Genomic DNA, 23,365 nt, shown 5'->3' on the forward strand with positions numbered 1-23,365 from the left:
TTTCTCTTGAAAGGAAGAGATTCCAAGGAAACATATGTCAGTAAGGCACTTACCTGTGCAAAAATACCTGGGGAAAAGGAAAAGAGAGACTTAGCAAGAAAGGACAGGATTAAGAAGCAAGTGTCAAACTTGCAGCTGAGGCTGTGAAACCGGCAGCTGAGGCTGTGAAACAGGCACCTGTCACCGTGGATCGCGCTCCATCGAGCCAGGAGGAAACCTTATGTTGGCTCCACAGCGAGCAGAGGCGGAAATGAAAAATAATACAAAGTCCTTGAGGTGCCTGCCGAGTGTCTGTGGGTGGCCCTCACCTCCAGGGATCGTCAGCCGCCTCGGTCTGGCCCTGCTGAGCTGACCTCAGAAGGAGCAGCGAGGACGTGGCTCCCGCAAGCCTGCAGAGAGCTTCCGATGAGGTTGTTTCATAATTTGTTACCTCATTCGGAGAAAAGAGGTCGCACATCAGAATGCTTTGTTGAGACTTTCAAAGGGAACCTAGGTCAACCAGCCTCGCCCACGCTTGCTCGCACAGAGCCACACAGAAATAGAAACCCAGAGTGGCAGCCGTCTAGCGGGCCACCCACCCTGCTTGAAGCCCCACGCCAACTCTGCCCAGCAGTCCCGCAGCTCCAGGGGTGGGAAGGAGGGCTGTGCCTCATTCCAGATGCCAGACACTGGACAAGGGTCCTCTGCAGGGAGGACCGTGGTGGGACCAGGCCAGGCCTCCAACTGAAAGGGACCTACTCTTGCTTTGTGTCATCACAAAGAAATCCTGGCAGGACATCTGCAGTCTTTTCTAGCATCTGGAGGTTTTTCTTGGAAGAAGGATGACCCCAGGTTGGAGCACGGGCAGGAGTCCTGCTCACCACCCCCTGCCTCCCCACATCTAAACGGATGGATGGAAACTGTCACATCAGAGCGACCTGCTCCCTTGTGGCCCCTAACAGGACCAGCTCCCACTCCTCCTGACAGGTTACAAAATGATCACATTTGCTGACACGTCTTCCGCAAAACTGCCTTAGTACCTCTGTCCGCTTTCCTCGCAGGAGATGAATGGTCTGCTCTGTCCTCATTTATCACGCGAGGCTCGCTAAGATCTGTCTCCCTCATTTCTTCCCTTCCCCACAAGAAAGTCTGCGCCCCGACATTAATTCTTCTGTGATGACAGCTAATTCGGACTTAACAGGCCATGTTTACTCACGAGGAGGGAAGATTCTCTGTCCCCCAAATAAGTAAATAAAAACAGGGCTCCGCGACTTATTGAAGTGAGGCTAATTATGAACACTGATCGGCGCTACTTGGTGGCTTCATTTAAGACTCAAAGTGATTTTTCCCCCTTTTCTCTGGAAGGGACAGAAGCCTTCAGAACAGTCCCTCCACATCCCATTTGCCCGAGCTGCTGTCAAAATCTCTATTTACCACCGTCACCCGCATCAGACTTGCAAAGGAAATCAGCAAAATTGAAACTCAGCAGTGAAACAGATTAAAAGCATGAAAACTCTTTTTAAATTCTGCCTTAAGTAATATACAGTAGTGTCTCTGGTACGGCTTGGTTGACAACCATTTTATTTGTGGGTTGAGGGCCCCAAGGCATCCATGATGCTAATTTATAAAGGATTAACTGTGGGTGCTACTTGTTTAATCTGAGGCATGGTTAGGAACCTGAACACAAAGCAATCCCTAACTTCTCAGCTCCTCCTGGCCTTCCTAATTGGGCTTCTCCACTGCTTGTGCATCCACAGGGACTGCCGGCTTCCTGTCACCACCCTTTCTGCTGCTTCTGTGGACCTACCAGCAGAATTCACCTCTGAAGCCTCAGCACACCACATGGTGGTTGATACTCAGGGATTCAAAAGAGAACTGTCCAAAGAATGCTGGTGGAAGGAAGCTGCCCCTGGTGATCATGATGATCATTCCAGGGCAGTGGAGAAGGGAGCTGAGCTCATTCAATATGCAGGAAAATGTAATGACGACTGCATGGAAATGGTGCGACCAGCTCCGCAGATGGGACTGTAACCATGGCGCCTTCTCAGAGACAACTGGGTCTTTTCCCTGAGCCCAGGAGAAGGCCTGGTCCTTAGGACCACAGGTGTGTGCTGCTGAGGAGGTTTCTTCCCAGGGAAAGGATTCCAGATACTGGGGACAAGGGGGACCGAGGGGCAGAGAGAGTTGGAACAGAGAGGGTGGTTAAGGGAGCATGACTGGCCGGTCATCAACCCAGCTTTGGACCTCGAAAGGGCTGGGCCTCCTGAAAGACCAGAAAAGCGAGCTGTGAGGGCACTTGAGAGGACACATCTGAGCCAGCTGTGAGGGAGGAAGCAAAGGTTGGCAGTGGTGGCCCCATTGGTGACCGAAGCCCAGAGTAATTACAGCCGTGAGCAAAGCAGAAAGGAACAGTTTGGAGAGAATCCGAAAAACAAGCCAGGAGAGAGGCTCCAGCTAGAGAGATCGAGAAACTTCCTCCTAACTTTGGGCAATGGGGCCTTGATGTTCAACTAGGTCTGCAGCAAGCAGTCTTAATCTCCCTTTTGAAAATGCAAAGTGTGTTTACCCAGTAAATAATTTAAGAAAGAGTATACACTTGAAAGAAGACATCCATTGAAACAGCCAGGCTAAATGCCTCCAGGCAAAAACTTGTGCATTTGCATGCTGCATTCTATTAAGTGAGCACACTGTGGCTTTAAAAGAATGCAGAGCCAAATTAAAAGGAATGTGGGCCCGAAACATCAAAAATTCTCCAAGTTTACATTATGAATCACAGTGCTGTTGATATAAGATGAATTAACCATTTACTTTGAGGCTGAACTCACAAAGTACTATTGAAAATACTGATCCCCGTGTGGAACCCAAGGAGCGGTTAATCTTTCCATTGCCAGTCTCCTCCCCTTCTGGAAAAAGGCTCCTGCGTGTGGCAGCCGGAATCAGAGACTGCTGCTTCAAGCGGAGGAGGCAGGCGGGCCACCTGACACGTGGCCCTGCTCGAGGAGCGAGGAGCGCAGGGATCCCGATCCCACTGTAGCGGGTGCTCCTCACAGTCCCCAGTCCCCCTCCACTTGAACCAGACGCTGACCTGTTCCTTGGTGCGAGGTGTGGCATGGGACTTGCTTTGGTCAATAAAACGTGGGCAAAAGTGCAGAGCATCACTCTCAGGAGGCACCGGAGTTACTGTAGGGCTGGGCCCTCCAGTGGTTCTCCCCTTGTATTCTGGTTTGGGGGTGCTATATGCTCCAGAGAGCGCAGTTGCACGTTGGTGAGATCCCTTTTGCCCAGGATCCCCAGTCTTCACATGCAGGAGCATCAGTGAGATGTGGGGGTTGTTTGTTACTGCAGCATAACATCAACTATCCCAAGTGCTCCTCTCCTCAGATGAGAGGAGCCTCTAGCCAAGCCCGGTGAGGCTCTTGCTAATGTATTCCAGAAGCTAGGTATGATGAGGGTTGACTTTTCTTTCCCTGAAGGATAGGTTTTTGCTTCTCGGTTTTCAAAAGCTGGGATCCTTTTCTATCCACTTGGTCACAACATTTCCCACAGGAGGTTTTCACAAGCCCCACTGGGCATTCTGCTTCCTGCGGGTGGCAGGTATACACTGACTGCATTCATCTCTTCTCTCCATTCCAAACATCCGATGCCATCCTTGGTTCCTGGACTGGAGCTGGACCTCCCTAAAAATGGCAGTACACTCCATGCCCCTGGCCACAGCCAACTAGACAAGGAGTAGGCTCGTGACCTAAGCCAGGCCAACAGAGTGAAGCTCAGCATTCCCTTGCTGGGAATGCTAGGTCATCTGGGCAGTTTGGTGTGTGGATGTTAGGTCTGGTTCTGCGGCAGCTATTTTGTTCCCATGAGGGAAGTCAACCTATGAAAGAAGTTGACTCATAGAGGGCAAGAGAAACGGAATTCCATCCATGAAGACACGGTGACCCTCATGGTAAGACAATGGTAAGCCACCCTTCCTTTGAACTTTGACTCACATGAGAAATTTAATTTCATTTTTTCAAGATTGCTTGATTTGGGTCTTCTATCATTTGTGACCAAAAATCATTTTTAGGTTGAGTCTCCCTAATTCCAAAATCATGTCTTTTATCTGTGGCATATTTTCCCTACCTTTTCCAAGAACAGCCCAATCCTGACCCTCTCTCTTATATCACTAAGCTAACCCCATGGTGTTATGATTTCTGCTTCTGTAAAGTTTTCCCCAGTAAGAAGTGAGTCTTGCATGGGTTGGCATACATATTCTCAAAAAAAACAAAAACAAACAAACAAAAAAGCTTGTGTTGGCACCATGACACATGCCAGTAGATGCCAGTAGTCCCACCTATTTGGGAGGCTGAGGCAGGCAGATTGAGGCTAGCTAGGGCAACATAGAGAGACCTGCTCTATGTGGAAATTGGGAAGGGAGTCTAACTGTCCAGCTGCACACGCTCATCCGGAGGTCACGTAGCCAGCGCTCTCCGGGTTCCTAAGGGCTGCAGGCCCAGCATCAGGATTTAGCCTCCCCCCCTTCCATTGAATATTTTAGCTCTTTCACAAGCTGCATCCACTCACTGGAGAGAGCACGTGCTGTATGGCAGCATCCTGTCCTGCAGCTGCCTCTGGCCTGGCTGATAGGCCTTGAACTATGATGCCCTCGCTTTGGGGTCTGCTAGCACAGCAATAGCAACTGGGACAGCCAGGGATATATTCTGCGAAGAGAAGCCTACAGCCACCTCTCTGGTACTTTCCAAGACAAAGTGCTCTAGGTCTAATTCCACATCAGTATTTGCCAGAGAGAAATGAAGAGAGGAGTGGCAGGAAACGGCCCATTGCCATAAGCCTTGAATGCCAACGTCTACTTCAGCATTATTTTCAGGCTGGGCACTTGAGTTAGGTGGTCACCATGCCACCGGTAATGTCCGCGGGGTCTTCTGTGTCTGTGTCCGGGAGGTGTCCTGGATCGCCCAAGAACTCAGGTAGGGCCGACTCTGCTCTGGTTCCACACGTGGACACAGGATCCAGGCAGGCCCTGCCAATTACGGCTCTCTTCTTGCAAAACCATTTGTTCAAAAATTGGCCTGCCACCCAAGCCACAGATTCCCCTGGGGAGTTTTCCTGGAAAATCAAGAAAAAAGGTACAGTAGTCTCTACTCGGCGTCTGACCGTGGGAGAAGTGGAAGCCTGGAGCTTCTGAGGGCTGTGCCTACCCCCAGGCAAGGGGGAAGCTGCCTCCTGCCAGGGAACTGCAAAGCTGAGGGAGGAAGAAAAAGAGACCGAGTCCTGAAAGTGTCATTTGAACTCTTGGGTCCTGCCATGTGTCTGACACCCGAGGAGTCACATTTGAACTTCCCAGTTACAGGAGTCCGACAATTCCCTTTTGATTAGAGCAGGTTTGGTTGGGAATTCTCTCACTTTCAGCCGCACTGATTAGACTGGGTTGAACAGTGTCTCTCCAGTTGTCCACATGGAACCTCAGAATGTGACCGCATTTGGAAGCAGGGTCTTTGTGATATGATTCACTAAGTCTTGAGAAGAAATCAGCTTGAATTTAGTCTGGTCCTAAATCCAACGACTGGTGTCCCTATAACCAGAGAGGGCACAGACACAGGCAAGAAGGCTTTGAGAAGATGAGAGCTTGGAGTCACATTGCCTCTAGCCAAGGAGTGCCTTGGGACAGGAGACCCTTAAGAGGCAAGGAAGGATTCTTCTCCTTGGAGAGAGCATGGCCCTGCCAGCTCCTTGCCATCAGACCTCTGGGCTCCAGGACTGTAAGAGAAAAAATCCATGTCTGTTGTTTTAAGCCACTTGGTTTGTGTGCCTGGTTATGGAGGTGCCGGGAAATGATCCACAGAATTCCTGGAATCAGACCAGCTCATCAACCTGGTGATTTTGTCTTGGGCTTCATGGTGACTGTTTTTCATATCTCCACTCTCTTCCCCATCGCTGCATTGTACCTGAACAGCAGATCTGTACAAAGTCCTCCTCCAAAGGACAGGACAGTCCCACTTTGATCCCTGGAAGCTTTGCAGACAGCCGAGGGGCTCACAGTCTCCAGGAGCTGTTGGATCTTTCATCTCCAAGTAAGAATTTCCACTCATGAGCCTGGCATAAGTGGAGCACATTTGTAGTACCAGCTACCTGGGAGGCTGAGGCAGGAGGATTGCAAGTTTGAGGCCAGCCTGGGCAACTTAGTGAGACCCTGTCTCAAAATACAAAATAAAAAGGGCTGAGGATGTAGCTCAGTGGTCCAGTTCCCCTGGGATTAATCCCTAGTATTGGGGGGAACAAGAAGAGGGCAGAGCTTCCATTCATAAGCAGAGCAGGCAGCTTCCCAAAGCCAGGAGAGAGAGAATGGAGGGGGCATAGTCCTCACACTCACCCCACAAGACTCCTTCCCTGGAATAAGCCATTAAAATAGGAAGGAACCAGATGTAACTCTGTGCCAGTATTTGAAACCACCATTAGCCATTAACAGTCTACACTTGCTGACACCAACTGAGATGCAGTCAGTGATCCTGAAGCTGAGGTGGGGGGGCAAGTGTGGGTAGGTGGTGTCATGGCAAGCTCTTCAGCAGGGAACTGAGCAGCCAGGTGACTGTACCTAAGCCCCGGCACAGCTAGGTCAGGGGTCAGGTGAGGACTGCAGCAGCTTTACCCTGTTTCCAAATCCCTACTTGGTTTAACTTTTCCTGGGAATAGATAGAGTAATATCTTAGTTTGCTGCACTGCCATAGAAAATTCCACAAACCGGGTGGTTTAAGCAATAGAAAGGTCCTGCCTCTCAGTTCTGGAGGCCTCAGGTCTGAGATCAAGGTGATGGTGGGTCATCCCTCACAAGGGTGGAGAGGGGAACCTGTTCCAGGCCTCTGCCTCCGCTCCTGGTGGTGTGGCAGCCACCTCTGGGGCTCCTTGGCTTGTGGGTGCATCTCCCAGACCCAGCTTTCCTCTTCACCTGGTGTTCCCTCTGTGTGAGCGCCCTGTTCATAAGGAGAGCAGAGGTCCTGGATTAGGGCCCCTCCCTATTCTAGTATGATCTGATCTTAACAAAGAGCCTAAGAAAAGTCCCTCGTTCCAAATAAAGATGTGGTGATGGAAATCAGGACTTCAGCACATGAACTGAGGGCAGTGGGGAGACACAGTGCAACCCTAATAAAAAACACTTGGGCTTCGTGGACCGTCTGTTGTATCACTTGCCTCTGCCCGTGCGGTAGGAAAGCAGCCTTGACAATATGTAAATAATAAGCACGGCTGTGTTCCAATTAAACTTCACTTACAGACACTGGAATTTGAATTTCATGTAATTTTCACATGTCAAAAATTTTTTCTTTTGAATTCTTTTCAAGCATTTAAGACTGCACAATCAATAGCTTGAGGACCACACAGACACAGGCGTTGGGCTAGATGTGGCCTGCGATCTGCGATCTGCCCACTCTTAGTCCACGCCTCAAGCTCCTGGGGGCAGGCCCTCCTCAGTGGAGAACGTGGTGGTCCCTGGACACCGCACAAGCAGCAGGAGCAGTGCAGAAGGTCTGGCCATGTCCTTCTGAAGAAAAAAGGAAACCCAGAGTCCCTGTCTTATGGGAGCTTATGGTGTCACAATGAGCAATCGATGACAGAGCCTGACAACAAAGGCCGTATTTTGGGTAATGCCAGGGCCAGGGCAATTGGTTGTGTGCCCACCAGCCTGGGTTTGCCTGGGCTGACCTGGAGCAAGTCACTCTGTGACACTTAGGTTTCAGTTTCTTCCCAAATAATATCAGCCAACTCACCAGCACCCCAGGGAGAACAGAAGTAGCTCATTAAAGGTGTTAAAGCCCCCTCAAAGGCAAAGCCTTTTTCAGGGTGTGGTAGGGAAGTGAGTCTGTGAAAGGAGATGTCATTTCAGGGAAGGTGAGAGGCACCAGCTGCCAGAAGCCGGAAAGCTGCCTGGGAAACTTCCAGTGCTGGTGGGGAAGGTGGAGGCAGGAATCCAGGAAGCCGCAGCCTTCCCCACCCCACCAGACTCCTCTCCCCCACAGGCTGGTGTCTATCTGGGCCTCGTGTTGACAGTCTCCCCAGCAGGGCTAAGCCTACCCTCCAAGGTGGTAGCATGAACATCAAAAGGGAAGGGAGGGCGTCCCATTGGCTGGCTCAGGGACACCTCCCCGGCCTGGGAAGGCAGCCAGCGAGTACCTGTCAGAGCCCACTGATAAGTCCGATGGGTTTTGATCAGTGATGTGTAGTTACATTGCACTCTGCGTTGCCAAATGTGTACATCAAATTTCAGCCTGGGCACCATGGCCACTGCCATTCTTAAATATGGACTCCACAACAGCAGGGGGCCTGGAGAGCGGCTTTGCTGGCTACCGCTCTCAGATAGGATCAAGGCAGCTCGCTTCCATCAAAGGACTTGGAAAGAACTTGAAGAGAATTCAGTAACGATGCTCTAGAAATGCAAGGTGGACTTGGAAATCCCTCACAGGCTTGCAATTGCTACAGCTGGAAAGGTCTTCATGCTCAAGCCCAGATTCTTCATGTTAGGGTTAAGGACACTGAGGCCCTGGGAGGTGAAGGGATGGGGCCCAAGGCCAACTGTTTGGGGGTGCTGCCAGGTGTTCTGGCCTGCTCTTGGGTCACTGTGACACTCATTTTTATCCGACTGGCCAGTTCCACTCTGAATGCCTGTATCTGATGGCAATTGGAAGCTGATCCACAGTCCCCACCTCTTACTGAGCTCAACCCAATCCCACTTCTGTGTACCAGGAAGAGGGGGCGTGGCATGGCTGGGAAGAGTGGTCCCCAGAACACAGAAATTCTCCTTTTTCACGAAGGCAGGTTATTTAGTCTAAGGATGCCCCTCTTCTCTGCAATGACCTCTTTCCTCCTGTTTTAGTGCTAACATGTCCTTTGTTTTATGAAGTGATGGTGATAGCAGGTGGCAGGTTTCTTTTTCCATATCCTCGCTCGCACATGAGAAATGTACGTATTCCTTGGAAATCACTCTTTCTTACTTGGCAAAATAAAAAGTGGACAATCTGCCATCAGTCTCCTATCTTAAAAAAAAAAAAAATCCCAATGTAGGAAATCTGGAAGTTTGTGAACCATAGAACTAGATCATCCCACTTGGCTCCACTACTTCTGTGACTCCTTGGGCTCATCCAGTGTGGCGCCCATGCATGATGGCAGTGTCAGCTACAGTGACAGCCATGGCAGGGGCAGCAGCTCCTATTCCCTGGGCTCTGTGCCGAGCCGGGCTCTGTTCTGGCACTTTGTGCGCTGTGCTTCACTGAACCTGACCAGGTGTTTACAGAAAGGTAGCGGAGGCCCCAACCTCCCTCTCCAGCCTTATCACCCCTGCAGGGAACACAGGTCAGTATCTGTGTAACCCACGGTCCTGGGCTTTCCACCAGACTCTCCTTGGTTCTCTGAAGGATGAGTCTTTGGCATCTTTCTATTCTTCTCCATAGACGACATAATTGGGCAAGGATGTCTGTTGGGTGGTACAGGTTGAGTATCCCTCACATGAAACGCTTAGGGCCAGAAGCATTTCAGATCTTGGAATATTTGCATGGATTTTATGGTTGGGCATCCCCAAATCCAAAATGCTCCCAAGCCTGACACTATGTGAGTCGGCACTCAAGTTTTGGAGCACTTTGGATTTCAGACGGGGGACGCTCAGCCTCTAGTATGGTACCCTTGTTATCCAAAGCCAACCAACTCTGCTCAGCGCCTCATGAAAACACAATATCAATATTCACTTTTTTCATAGCTTTGGCTGTGTCCTTTCAGCTTTCTAAGGCTGATCTTAATTCTAACCTTAATTGATCTCTTGCAAATGAATCAAGGGCACTTGAGAGTCAGGACAGGTATGTTGAAGACTTAATTTAATGTATCTGCTACACAAAAAAAGAAAAGTGGATGAGAGAAGTGAGCAGCCTTGCCTCGCTGTGCGCTCTTAGGAAAAGACCAGGTCTCTGTTCTCATTTCCCCATCTAGGAAATCGCTCCCCAGCCTGTCAGCATGCATGTGGGGAGCACTGCAGCTTCCAGACAGTCTTAGCAAGGGACTGTCCCTTGGTTTGGGATGTTGATTGCACAATGATGTTATGTAACCTTCACAATGATCCTTATTTATTAGGACCCAGATTTGGTGGCTCAGGCCCACCCAGGGAGAAGGCGAAGCCCACCCTGGGGGTGGCCCTGGTTCAGCTGTTAGCCAGGTCAGACTGTCGGGGTGTCTAGGCCAAAATAAGCGCTACCTTGCCCCCAGTTCAGGAGCTTTTCACCCTCCCAGCTCTGCTGGGTGTTCCCCGAGGGTCTGACCGAGGGGCTCCCCACCCCCACCAGGTCCCAAACCTTTATGTGGAGCAAACTTTTGTCCTCCTGAAGTAGCAACCTCCACACTCCTCCCTGGCTGAGGATCCTTCACCTTCCAGAGGAGCCATGGAGTTCATTGGGTGCAGGGTGACTGCTGCCCTCACTGGGGGTGACAGACTGCCTGAATTCAAGTCCAGGGTCTGTCTGTCACACACAGCCATGCAACCTTGAGCAAGTTATTTTATTATTTCTCTGACATTATGTCCTTTTGACTGCTTTGGTGTGAAAATGCTGTCTGATTTATGGAGTGATGGCAATAATAGATGGCAGTGTCCCCTGATGGCCTTACATGGATGTTGGAAATGCATTTTTATTGGAAGTTGCTCTTTATTATTTTGCAAAATGAAATTGGATTATCTTCCATTAGTCTTCTATTTTAGAAAAATATTAATACAGGAACCTGAGAGTTCCAAAGAGCCCATGTTGAGTGCCTGGCGATAGTAGCTGCTCAATGAATGACTATAATAATGATTATTACTCCATTACTATTACTATTTACCAATCTCCCCACGGCAGTCCCTGAAACTCTGTCACACTTGCAATAGCTCCTTCACAATCTTAGATTGACTTTGCACACCCTGGCAGCACCAATCAGTTCTGTGCAGGTGAACCCCAGGTTAACGCCTCCTGGGAAGGCTCATTACCGACAGAAAAGTCGAATGGCTGACTCAATAGTTCTTGAGTGGGGGTTGGGGGTGTATCAATCAGACAGTAAGGTCCCCAGGTTTGTGCAGGTGAATCCATGTCACCTGCTGGCCTGGGAAGGGCCATGCTCCTTCTCTATGCAAGGAGAAAGCCCTGTGAGGGTGCACAGATCTAGCCTGCGGGTTGTAGGCAGCAGGAGAGCAGATGGGGAGAAGTAGGGTGCTTGCCCTTTTTAGTTATTTATTAAAGAATGTTTTAATGTATCTTTTTTCATTGTTGATGGACCTTTATTTTATTTTATATGTGATGTTGAGAATCGAACCCAGTGCCTCACACATGCTAGGCAAGTGCACTACCACTGAGCCCCAGCCCCCGCCTGCTTGCCTTCTTCCAACCATGGGGCTGCTCCTGACTGCTGCTGGGACTCAGAGCAGGCTCAGAGCCTGAGATATGATTTGCCAAGAGAAGCAAGAAATTGTTTTCCCTCTGAAATCTCCTGTTTTAAACGCTGGTAATTAAGTCAAAGTTTTCCAAAACACTGGGTGGCCAAGCAAAGCTCATCTGCAGTGCAGCCTCACCCTGAGGCCTTGTCTGTGACCTCTGACTGAAAGAGAAATTAAAAGAAAAGGGAGGTGGGGTGTGCATCCCTGCCCTACCCGACCCGGGACTTGGAGCCCAGTTCTCCCGACCCTGCGGTTCTCAGAAGTCTAAGGTTTGGCCTCTGCGTGGGCATCAATAACCAGGGTCCACACCCAGAACATCCAACTTAGCCCATAACTGATTCCTAACCACACGGTCAAAGGCCAGGGAGAGGTCAACATGGTCACAAACCAGCTTATGCTTGCATTCAAGGATGTTCACAAAGCCACGAGAAGCACAAGCACAGGTCAGGACTGGACTGCACATCTGCAGCCCCCTGACCTTCGCACAGTCTGAGGCTGGAGAAGCCTGGCTGGGGATTCCTGAGGAGGATGCTGTATGTTTTGTATGTAATGCATTGAAAGCCAGGAGGCCTGTAACGGGAAACAAAGAGGTCTCTGTTGCGGGTGAGTGGCAAAGAGAGGATTGTAGGATTGCCTCTACCCACGCTGGTCGAGATCACGGGAAACCCAAGGGAACGTGCCTCAGTTTCTCCATCTCTGAGATGGTAGTAAACATATGAGCCCCAGGCACCCTAGAGGATGGATCCCAGGACCAGGCCTGTGGGCTTGTTAAAAATTACAAAAAAATCAGCTGACAGGCGCACAGAGGCCCTGAACACTCTCTCCAGTCCTTTATTTACTGCAGTGAATAGGAAAACCAACCACAAATTAGGAGGGATCTTTATAGGGGCTACGGCAAAAGGCAGCCTGAGTCTTGCAAAAAAGGAGCCTTTACTACCCCTTTCCTGGGGCATTGTCCTCAGACTGACTATGGGTGGTGAAATTTGACCCCCTACTGGCTACTGGATGACAAGATGGCCCCTTGCTACTAATGTAAGATGGCTGCACTTTGGGCAGTGGGTGGGGAGAACAGCCTCCAGCTGCCTCCTGCTACAGACTTGTCCAAAGTCCAGCTGAGAGAAACAGTGTGGGCGAGGAGCCTGAGAGCTGGCAGTCCATCTCACCTCCCAGAGAGGCTGGCGTCTCCCTGGAGCAGGGAACCTGGAGCGTCACACCTGATACTTGTCTTGTTGTGCTCTCAGCTGGCCTGGCTAATACCACTGGCTAGACGGGAAGAGGCCACCCCGTGGAACTCGTGTCTTCTTCAGGGATGCTCCTGGGCACACCTTTTATTACCCTGCAGCCAGGTCTCATGGGAAGGCCTTCTCTCTTCAGGCAGGAGGAGGAGCCGAGTTTTGATCTCAGGGACACTGGCTCATGTAGCTGGGCCCACTTTCCTCTTCAGGTCGGCTGCAGGAATGCTGGAGATGAACTCATAAATGCAGACTATTGCACAGTGAGCGCTGGTGGCCTCTGACTTCATTTTGGGTATATACAATCTCACTGTGTTGTAAATGTTTAGGGAAATTGCCGTAAGTCCTTTTAGGACCAAGTAGGTGCATACATAGGCACTAAGAGAACAAAAGCAATTCCTGTTCTCCTGGGTTGCCTGCTTTCATCACTCAGGCCTCAGTTTCCCCCATACCCTGAACAATTCTGTGCCATGGGATACTTAGAAGATGTTTGCACATTTACCAAAACAAAAGGGCATGTCCACTTTTTTTCTTGAATCTCCTTTCATGGCCAGCACGGGTGATTTCCAGGACAAATTAAACTTGGGACTGGGACTGGGGGCTGGGTTCCTCCCTTGGCCCACTGTGGTGGATGGTGGCCCCTTTGTTTGGGGAACTTACAGCCATCATCCTAGCGCGGCTCTCTCCTGTGGATGCTGAAGGCTTTCCCAGACAACGGTGGCTGCAGATACTCCAGCCGAAGTGTTAGCATGATCATGGCCCCTCCTTGAACAATCTAAAGTCTATTTCTCTCTGTGTATATTTGGTTTTTCAGATGCTTTAAAGCCTGGAAAACAATTGTAGCTGAGGCCATTTCTGAGATGGCACTAAAAGAACCTACTCAGAGACAGATAAAAATAATGAGAATCTTTCTGTCAGGAAAGATTTAGAAAATATCACTGGCATTATTAAAATTTAATTTTTTACTCGGCTTTTTGGTTCCCCTTTCCAGTGATAATGAGCAGGACTGCACACCTCCGCCTCGCTAGGACTTGTTTTGTGCAATAAATTCAGCCTTCCAGTCTGAAGACATTTCAGACAACAGTTTTGACTGCTATAGGCTTATTTTTTACCCTGTGCTGTGCTTTGAGTCTTTCTATAAAAACCAGTTCATGAGATAATTTTCCACAAGGCCAGTGGAACTAATAAAAATCAATTTTGCCCAACTGGTTCAGAGAAATCTTAGGTAGAGCCGAGACAGAACTACAAAAAAGGGGGTAGGGGAAGGATCAACGTATTCACTCATGGTTTACTTGACAGAGAACTATCACATTAGCTGACAGGAGGCTCTTGGCTGTAGGAGTTCTCCTTTCAGTGGGTACAGAACATCCTTAAAGGGTCCAGGAGGAGCACTTCGTCCCAGTGGTTGAAGGTACTCAAATGTAATCATTCTTCCAAAGAGTAGCCCGTGCCCCGTGGCAGGGCTGACCTGGAGCTTGAGGGAGAAGCTGGTTTCTGGGCTGGATTTCACGTGAATTGTTCCTGCACTGAAGGATCAGTGGGCCAGGAGCACCTTGTTGCACTTGGGCATCTCAGGCTCCCACCCCCAGGTGCTTGGGAGAAAACCCAGGACCTCGTGCGTGCCAGGGAAGTGCTGCTGCTGAGCTCTACCCCAGCCCACACCTCAGGTTCTTGAGACATTCTCACCCCACCAGTCTCATACTGTCTGTCTGATGACAGATGACTCCTCTTAAAATCAAGAAGTAGGAGCAGAGTGTGGAGGTGGGCAGCACATCTCTGATGCACGCGCCTTGACGGTACATATTCTGTTAGTCTAAAACACTAGTTGGCATGTTTAAGATCAAACAGAAAGCCTTTGCACAGAAAGGAAAAAAGACTGGAAGGAAATGCAGCCGAGTGCTAGTGTTTTTTGGAGGGTAGGGTATTTTTTTTTTCTTTCTATCCTTATGTATCTGTATATTTTCTTTACATTGTTACATAAATAATAACGATTCTTCAAACTGAAGCTAAACTAGGAACTGAGTAGACTGAAAAAAGAAAAATAGGTTGATTTACTTATAATGTTATAAGAAAAAGGGAACTTATAGGGAAAAGAAATGCAATGGTAAGAATTTCTTTAAAAATATTTTTTGATACCTTTTACCATCCTAACAACTTCACACAAATTCTTACATTTGATTCTCCTAATGAATCTATGACAAAGGCATCAATGTTCCCACTTTCTGGAGGAGAAAACTGAGACTTAGGGAATTAACTTGCCTAACATCACCAAAACAGAGTGGCAAAGTTGGTCCTCATCTAAAATCAGATCCAATTTCGAACGCCAGGTGATGTGCCGTGGCGAGGAGGAGAGAGATCAAGTGCATCCTGCTCTCTAGCTTCTGCTCCAAGTGCTGTCACTCCAGGTAAGGACTTTGTATTGATGAAGGAAGTCAAAGATGACAATATCCGTCCTTTCCTGCACCTCACAGTTCCTGTGATGTTCAAATTAGATCACACACGTGCAAATAGAGGAAATCCAACATTCTGCTTAAGATATGGTGGTATGATAATATTTCATTTAATACTGGTGAGTTGAGATTTGTCACAAATGCCATTTGGGTGCTGATAATTTTCAAAGAAAGAAAGCACTCATTTAACTATAGTAAGATGTTGAACAAATTTGCTCTTAATGATTCTGAAAACATCAGAATCATTAAGGGTCTGACCCTAGCCTAGCCATTATTAAGACCACTTTTCTTGCCCATAATACATTAGGTAAAAAGCAAAGGTTGCAATTAGTATGTACATTATAATCCTATTTTTACCGAAAGAAAAACCTGGAGAGAACACAGCGCACTCGGAGAAAAATAACACACACTTGCCACTGCAGTGACGTCACACAACATCAGCACCTAGCTGAGGATGCCCTGATTGTTTGCACAGTGGCCTGAGAAGAGAGCCGTTGCTTCTACTGGAGTGTACAATCAGTAGCTTAGCAGAAAAGTGCCACCCTGCTTGTAGAAACCAGGCCCAGGTCAGATTTCAAGCAGTGCCACCAAGGAAGCTATTTTAAGTATCTGATTGTATGCGTAGCATCTGGCATTTTGCATACTTCATTTTTATGACTCTAGCGTGATACATGTTCCACAAGACAAACAAACAAAGGAGGGATTAGTATGGTACAGTGCAGTCATGTCGAATATTCCCAGTATAGAAACATTATAATATGCCCTAGAGATTATTCCAGGGCCAAGTAAAACATTACCCAATGCAGAGAACCTTGGAATGGGGACTACTTAGCAGTGAGAACAGGGATTTACTTCATTTATTAGGCCGTACACAGCCTCAGATGCTAACAGGCACTGATAGGAAATGCCAACATTTCAACTTAAATCAGACCGGAGCCCATAACATCGACACTCTGCCTTTCAGCGCAAGATCACAAACAGCACAAATCTGGGCTTCTTCCACTAATTGGGGAGGTTTTCTAATTTGCTTATGATATCTGCCTCATGTCGAGCTAATCTTCCTCCGGTTACCTCCTAACGCTGTCTGAAATAATCCGCTTACTCCTGGTCTGTCTGCAATACTTGATATCAAATAACACTCACTTCCTTAACACAGCCACAGCCAAAGGCAGCCGCAGCCGGCCCTGGGCTTCTGCATCACCGAGTGTGCGACAAGGACTGCAGATGCCTCTGCAGCCCTAAGCCCGGCAAGAAATAAGGGTGCAGCGTAGGCGGCTGAGGAAGTTAGAATATATGCAAAACAGCACTAATTATTTGAAAACATGGAGACAATTTTGCTTTCTCAGAGATGTAAGCAAGTCAAATATTTCAGGGTGTTCACTGGCCTGTGTAATTATTAGTTCAACATCCAAATTCAGTTCAAAAAAAATTTTTTTTCTAAATAGAATCCTTAACCTTCCCTCCTTTTAAAGACATATAAACTGCCTCCGCCAGGAGGCTTAATTGATATAGGTAGACAATGCAATCTCAGTCGTATCATTGCCTTATCTTGATTCAGTTTTAATGTGTTAGATTTCTGGAAGGAGTAGGAGAAGCAAATGTTTTAATTTTCACAAAGCAGAATAGCCCAGAATCCTAATGCTCATAAGCATACCATAGGGGTGTGTGTGCTGGAACCTCAACACACAAAAGCAGTGCTGGGGGATCCGAGAGTGGTACCCCAGGAGAGGCAGGCTCTGGTCCTGGGGGATGGTTGCTTGGCTGTTACGACCTTAGGCAGAATGCTTTCTGCTCCTGGGCCCCCACTTCTTATCTGCAAAAATGTTGTGGGTATACACAGATCAGGGGATTTCTAAAACCCCTTCACTGTGAAGGGTTTACTCTTGTTAATAGGGGGGTCCTACTCCTTTCCTTATAAATGTGTTTATTCAAAACAAGCAAAATCCCAGCATCTCTTTTCCCCTTCTATGCAACACATTGTATTTGAAAGCAGTTTCCTCACATTTGCAGAGGTTACTGAAGGGGGAAAAAGTTATATTGTTTAATCCTACTTTATAGGAGTTTGCTCTTTTATTAGAGAACAGACTCAGAACAGTGATCAGTAAGGTTTACGTACCCAAAGTGGGAGGAGGGGTGGGGGAAGGAAAAAAGAGGCTGCCTTCAAGTGCCTTGTGGAAATGTATAAAACAAGCAGTGAGATAGTCCTTTGCCAAACACTGTCATAAATTTTTTATTTGGCAGCTAACATTCTCACTAGTTTTCTTGGCAGCAATTGGGACCTTTAGCAAGAAAGGTGCAGAAGAAAAATACCTTGTTTAGAGATGTTTTCAACACTTTCTGGGATTTTTCAGAACTTCTGCCTGCAGCACATTTTTACAACTACGGTCTCCAATCACCTGATGAGTGGGTGGTGGGGTTTAAACTTTTTTCTTTAAAAAAAAAATAAAAGAATATATAGAGAGAAAGAGAACAAGCAGTGCTACCCCCTCTGGCCTTCCACTGAGCATGTCTTTCTTATTTTTCATGGTAGGTATTTCTGATATCCAAGCACTTAGTCTTCTCTGTCTAGACAAAAAACTGAAAATAATATCAGAATGTACCTCTTGTTGGGCCTGATACTATCTATATTGTATTCCCATATGACAGAGATGAATGAAAGCGAAACAGGCTGATGACTAGGGCATTTTTTCTTCAAGAGTTCTGCCAAAAACGGGTCCCACCTGTTGTCCTTGGGTCAGCTAATGGGCAAAGAGCTGCCCTGGATTGGAAGCTGGTGGGAGCACATGCAGAGGAGACCTCGCAGCCATGCCTCCACGTGGAAGGGTGGAACAGAAGCCAGTGGAGAAGCGCAGTATTCACCTCGGGGCACATCTGGGAGGAGGGGGGCGTGGAATTCGGGGAAATAAGGAGCCCAAATCCATAAGGGATGGGGATGAGGTCTTTCATGGCAACTACATCCTAAACAACACATAAATACTTGCTGCAGAACAGCAAAAATCCTTCCCCGAGACTTCCAGCTATGACTGAAGAGGTTGGCAAATTCACTCTCCCCATAAGAAGTGTAAAACTGGATACTTGTCAAAATAACCCTTTCAGGGCTCTGCATAATGACCAAAGGGAAAGAGCAAATTGAGAAGTGTTTATTCATAGGAAGCTGGCAGAACTTTTGGTAAGAACATCCCCACCTCACCCCTCAGCTGAATTGGCTAGAATGATGGTTTTACCAGGGTGGGGATGCCAGGGGAGGCTGAGCTGATCTGGAGTAGAGGGTAAAACCCACACTCAGCAGCACCCTCAATGTAAGTAGCAAACTCATGGGAAAAGGAATGGGGACATCCCACAACGTTGCTCGCCCCAGGTCGCAGGGCTGGTGGGGGTAAGTGACAGACCAACCAAGAATGTGCTGGGAGGTCCTGGAGGTGAGCGAGCCACACAAGTGCCAAATGTGCTCTCCCATTGACTGGGAAAATGTGACATGATGTGGAGACCTGAGAGTGGCCAGGCCAGACCCCCAGCCGGGCAGGCCAGAGAGCTGGGTGAACTCTGGATGTGCTCCTCAGCTACACAGAGATGGCTTGGCAGAGGATGGAAGCATTGCAGGTTCGAGGTTTTTGAGTACAACCTCCGCCCAGTCCTGGGCTGACCATTCAGCTATGCACACAAAGGGGCTGCCTTCGGAAGCCAGGCTCATACAGGGCAAAAAAAAAAAAAAAGGAAAAAGAAAAAAAAGTGACTCATATTCAGGGGAAAAAAGCAGCTAAGAGAAACTGATTCTGTGTGACTGGTGTTGGCGTTAGCAGATAGAGACTTCGAAGCAGCTATTAGAAATTTGTTAAAAGTAAAGGAAACTCTGCTTAAAGAATTTAAAGAGATTACAAGGACAATGCCTCAACATATAGGGAATCTCAACAGGGAAAGAGGAACTATAAAGAAGACTAAACGGAGGTTCCAGAGTTGAAAATACAATAAACCAAATGAAGAGAAATTAGTGAACTTGGAAATGTGGCAGTAGAAATTATCCAATCTTAAGAGGAAAAAAAATGAAAAAAATAAAGAGCCTTCGGTAGAGGCTCCCTGTGACAATATTAGTAAACCAACATATGTGCAGTGAGAGTCCAAGAAGGAGAAGGGAGAGAGTGGCGGGAAAACATCCTTGCTGAAATATGGCCAAAAAAGAAAATCCTGAAAGCAGTAAACTCATCATGTACAGGCAAACAATAGATTGATGGCTGATTCCTCATCACAAACAACAAAGGAGAAGATAGGGGAGAATGACATATTCAAAGTGCTAAAAAGAGTGGGGTGGGGGAACCTGTCAACCAAGAATTCTATGTCCAGCAACACTGTCATCAAAAGTGAAGGCAGAGCTGGGCCTGGGGCTGGGGCTGAGCAGTGGAGCGCTTGCCTAGCATGTGTGAGGCCCTGGGTTTGATCCTCAGCACCACATATAAATAAATAAAATAAAGGTATTGTGTCCAGCTACAATTAAAAAATATTTTTTAAAAATGCAGGCATTGCTGGGTGCAGTGACTCATGCCTATAATCCCAGCGGCTTGTGAGGCAGGAAGATTGCAAGTTCAAAGCCAGCCTCAGCAATTTAGTGAGGCCCTAAGCAACTCAGTGAGACCCTGACTCTAAATAAAATATAAAAAAGGGTTGGGATGTGGCTCAGTGTTTAAGTGCCCCTGGGTTTAATCCCTGGTTAAAAGGAAAAAAAAAAAAAAGGCATAAAGACTTTTCTAAACAGAGCGAGAGAACTGTTTTGTGAAAGGTTTTGCCTTGTCAGTAACACTAAACAAAGTCCTTGAAGCTTAAAGGAAATAATACTAATGGCAATACAAATCCACAAATAAAGGAAGAACACCAGAAATGGTAAATATATGGATAAATATAAAAAGTTGTACAATAAATATTTTCTCTTTTCTTCCTTTAATTTCTTTGGAAACTCATTAGATTGCATAAATGATGATTATAATTTAGTATTTGGTTTATAACATGTATTTATGAGTCAATCATAGTATTAAAAATGGAGGAAATTGGCTATATTGGAATACAGTTGCTACATTTTATTAAAACTAAGTCAATATTAACTTGAAGTATATTATGAAAATTTAAGGTATACCCTGTAATTTCTAGAGCAAAGATGAAGAAAAAAAACAACCAGAACTGTAGCTAAAGAATTCAACAGATGAATTAAATTGATAAACAAAATGTGGTATTAAAAAAAAAGAGGGCAGGGGTTGTGGCTCAGAGGTAGCGTGCTTGCCTAGCATGTGTGAGGCACTGGATTTGATCCTCAGCACCACATTAAAAAAAAAAAGTAAAATAAAGGTATCATGTCCACCTATAACTAAAAACAAATAAACAAATATTTAAAAAAAGAACAGAAAATGAGAAACAGAAGAACAAAAAAGACCTGAGGCATGAAGGCTGAGTAGGGTTGCACATGCCTGTAATGCCAGCTACTCCAGGGGCTGAGGCAGTCTGAAGTCAGCCCAGGCAATTTAGTGAGACATTGTCTCAAAATAAAATACAAAGGGATGAAGATTTAACTCAGTGGTAGAACTCTTGCCTAGTAGGCAGAGGCCCTGGGTTCAATCCCCAGTAGTATAAAAAAGAAAAAAAAATTAAATGATAATGGATTAAATGATCAAATCAAACAGTAGAGATTATGAGACTATAAAAACAGATCCAATTTTATGCTATCTATATAAGACAGATCTCAGATTTAAAAGCACATAAAATTTGAAAGTTACAAGATGGAAAAATATATACCATGTAAACAATAACCCCAAGAGAGCTGAAGTCTTTATATTAACATCATAAACTTTGATGAGAGCTAGGCCAGGTAGCATGTGCACTTAGACCCAGTTACCCAGGAAGCTGAGGTAGGGGTATCACTTGAGTCCAGAAGTTCAACACTGGCCTGGTCAACACAGTGAGACCTTGCCACAAATACAAAAACAAATAACAAGAACAAAAAGATCTGTGAACTTTTAGATGAGAAATATTCTTAGAAGAATATTCTTAGAAGGACATTTTGTAAATATAAAAAGTTCAATACATCAGGAAGATATGGCAATTATGAACAACATTTATACACCTAACAAATCTCAAAATATATGAAGCAAAACCTTTCAGATGAAAAGAGAAACAAAGTTCAACGATTGCACTTGCAGAAATATGGCCAAAAAAGAAAATCCTGAGCTGCTGGGATTACAGGCATTTGCCTGTATATTTCAATATCCTATTCTCAGCAATTGACATAATGAGTAGATAGAAAATCAACAAGGCTCTAGAAGACTTCAACACTATCAGTCAACTTGACCTATTCAATATTTATTGGAACTTCCACTTGATGACAGCAGAATATACATTCTTTTCAAAAGAACATGCAATATGCCCCAGTACTGACCACATAGAGACCAATAAATTAAAAAGAGCTGAAATAATAAAAGTATGTTCTCTAATTATAACAGGATTATATTAGAAACTTATAGAAGAAAGTAATTTTGAAACTTCCAAGCTTTAGAAAATTATGTAACACACTTCCAAAGAACCCATTTGTAAAAACTAATCACAATAAACAATTTGTAAAAAAAAATCACAATTAGAAAATATTTTTAAATGAAAAACAAAACAATAATTATCAATATTGTTGGATGCAATTAAAGAAGATCTCAGAGAGAAATTTATTTGCCTAATTACAAAGGCCTCAATCCAATAATCTAAGCTACTGCATTAGGTAATTAGAGTAAATTAAGCCCAACACAAACAAGGGGGAAATAGAGTAGTGAAATGGAAGAAAGAAAGCAATAAAAAAAAAAAAAAAAATCAATGAAACCAGAAGTTGACTCTTTGAAATGATCAACAAAACTGATAAATTTTTAGCTAGAATGACTAAGAAATAAAGGAAGAAGACCCAAATTACCATCATTGAGAATGAAAGAGGAATGTCACTAGTGACTTAACAAAAAAAAAATTTTTTTTTTTTTTGGTGGTGCTGGGGATTGAACCCAGGGCCTTATGCATGTGGGGCAAGCACTCTACCAACTAATTTAACAAAACTTAATAAAATTATAACAACTTTATACCTAAAATTCAGGGATTTAGTTGAAATAGACAAATTCCTAGATATACCCATATTACCAAAACTGGCTAAAGAAAAACAGAAAATCTGAGTAGAACAATATAAGCAAATAAATCGGATTCATAATTTAAATCTTTCCATAAAGAAAAGGCTAGAACTAGATGGCTTAAATAATGAATTCTATCACATATTTCAAGAAGTAATCATACTGATCCTATACAAACTCTTTTAGAAAATAAAGTAGAAGAGAATACTCCAACCCATTCTATGAGGCCAACATAACTCTGATATGAAAGCTAAACAAAGAGATCAGAAAAATATCCATCATGAACACAGACATCAAAATCACTTACAAAATATTGTTGAATTGAGCTGGGGCACAGTGGCATATGCCTGTAACACCAGTGGCTCAGGAGGCTGAAGCAGGAGGATTTCGAGTTCAAAGAAAGAAAAGTGAGGTGCTAAGCAACTCAGTGAGACCCTGTCTCTAAATAAAATACAATTGGGATGGGGATGTGACTCAGTGGTCAAGTGCCCCTGAGTTCAATCCCCAGTATTAAAAAAAAAGAGTTGTACTGAATCTCAAACTGAATCTAGTAAAAGGTGTATACAACATGACCAAGTAGGACTTATCTCAGTAATGCACTGGTTGGTTTAACATCTGAAAACCAATTAATGTAACACAACATATTAACAGAATCAAGGACAAAAATCTATGTGATGATCTCATCAGATACAGAAAATATATTTGGCAAAGTTCAACATCTACTTAAGATAGGAACTTTCAACAAACTCAGAATAAAAGGAACCTTCTCAACCTACTAAAGGGCATCTATGAAAAGCCTACAACTAACATCATTTTTAGGAGTAACAGACTGAAAGATTTTACTCTAAGATTAGGAATAAGGCAAGAATATCTGTTCTTACTACTCCTGTTCAACATCACACTAGAGGTACTAGCCAATGTAATCTGGCATGAAAAAGAAATAAAAGGCATCTAGATTAGAAAGTAAGAAATAAAATTGTCATCATTAGCAGATGACATATTCTGTATGCATAAAATCCTAAAGGACCTTAAAAGAAGCTACCTGAGCTAATCAATGAATTTAACAACGTCACAAAATACAAGAATATAAAAATATCAATGATATTTCTACATACTCACAATAAACAGTCTGTGAAT

The 23,365-nt window shown here is 45.6% G+C and overlaps 1 protein-coding gene across 3 annotated transcripts in view; it reads right to left on the reverse strand.

Moving 5' to 3' along the window:
* The window catches only part of Vti1a (vesicle transport through interaction with t-SNAREs 1A), a 348,099-nt gene that overhangs the window by 3,777 nt on the left and 320,957 nt on the right, over positions 1–23,365 (reverse strand). The window lies entirely within an intron of this gene.

This window comes from Marmota flaviventris, chromosome 4, assembly GCF_047511675.1.
Source record: "Marmota flaviventris isolate mMarFla1 chromosome 4, mMarFla1.hap1, whole genome shotgun sequence".
NCBI lineage: Eukaryota > Metazoa > Chordata > Mammalia > Rodentia > Sciuridae > Marmota > Marmota flaviventris.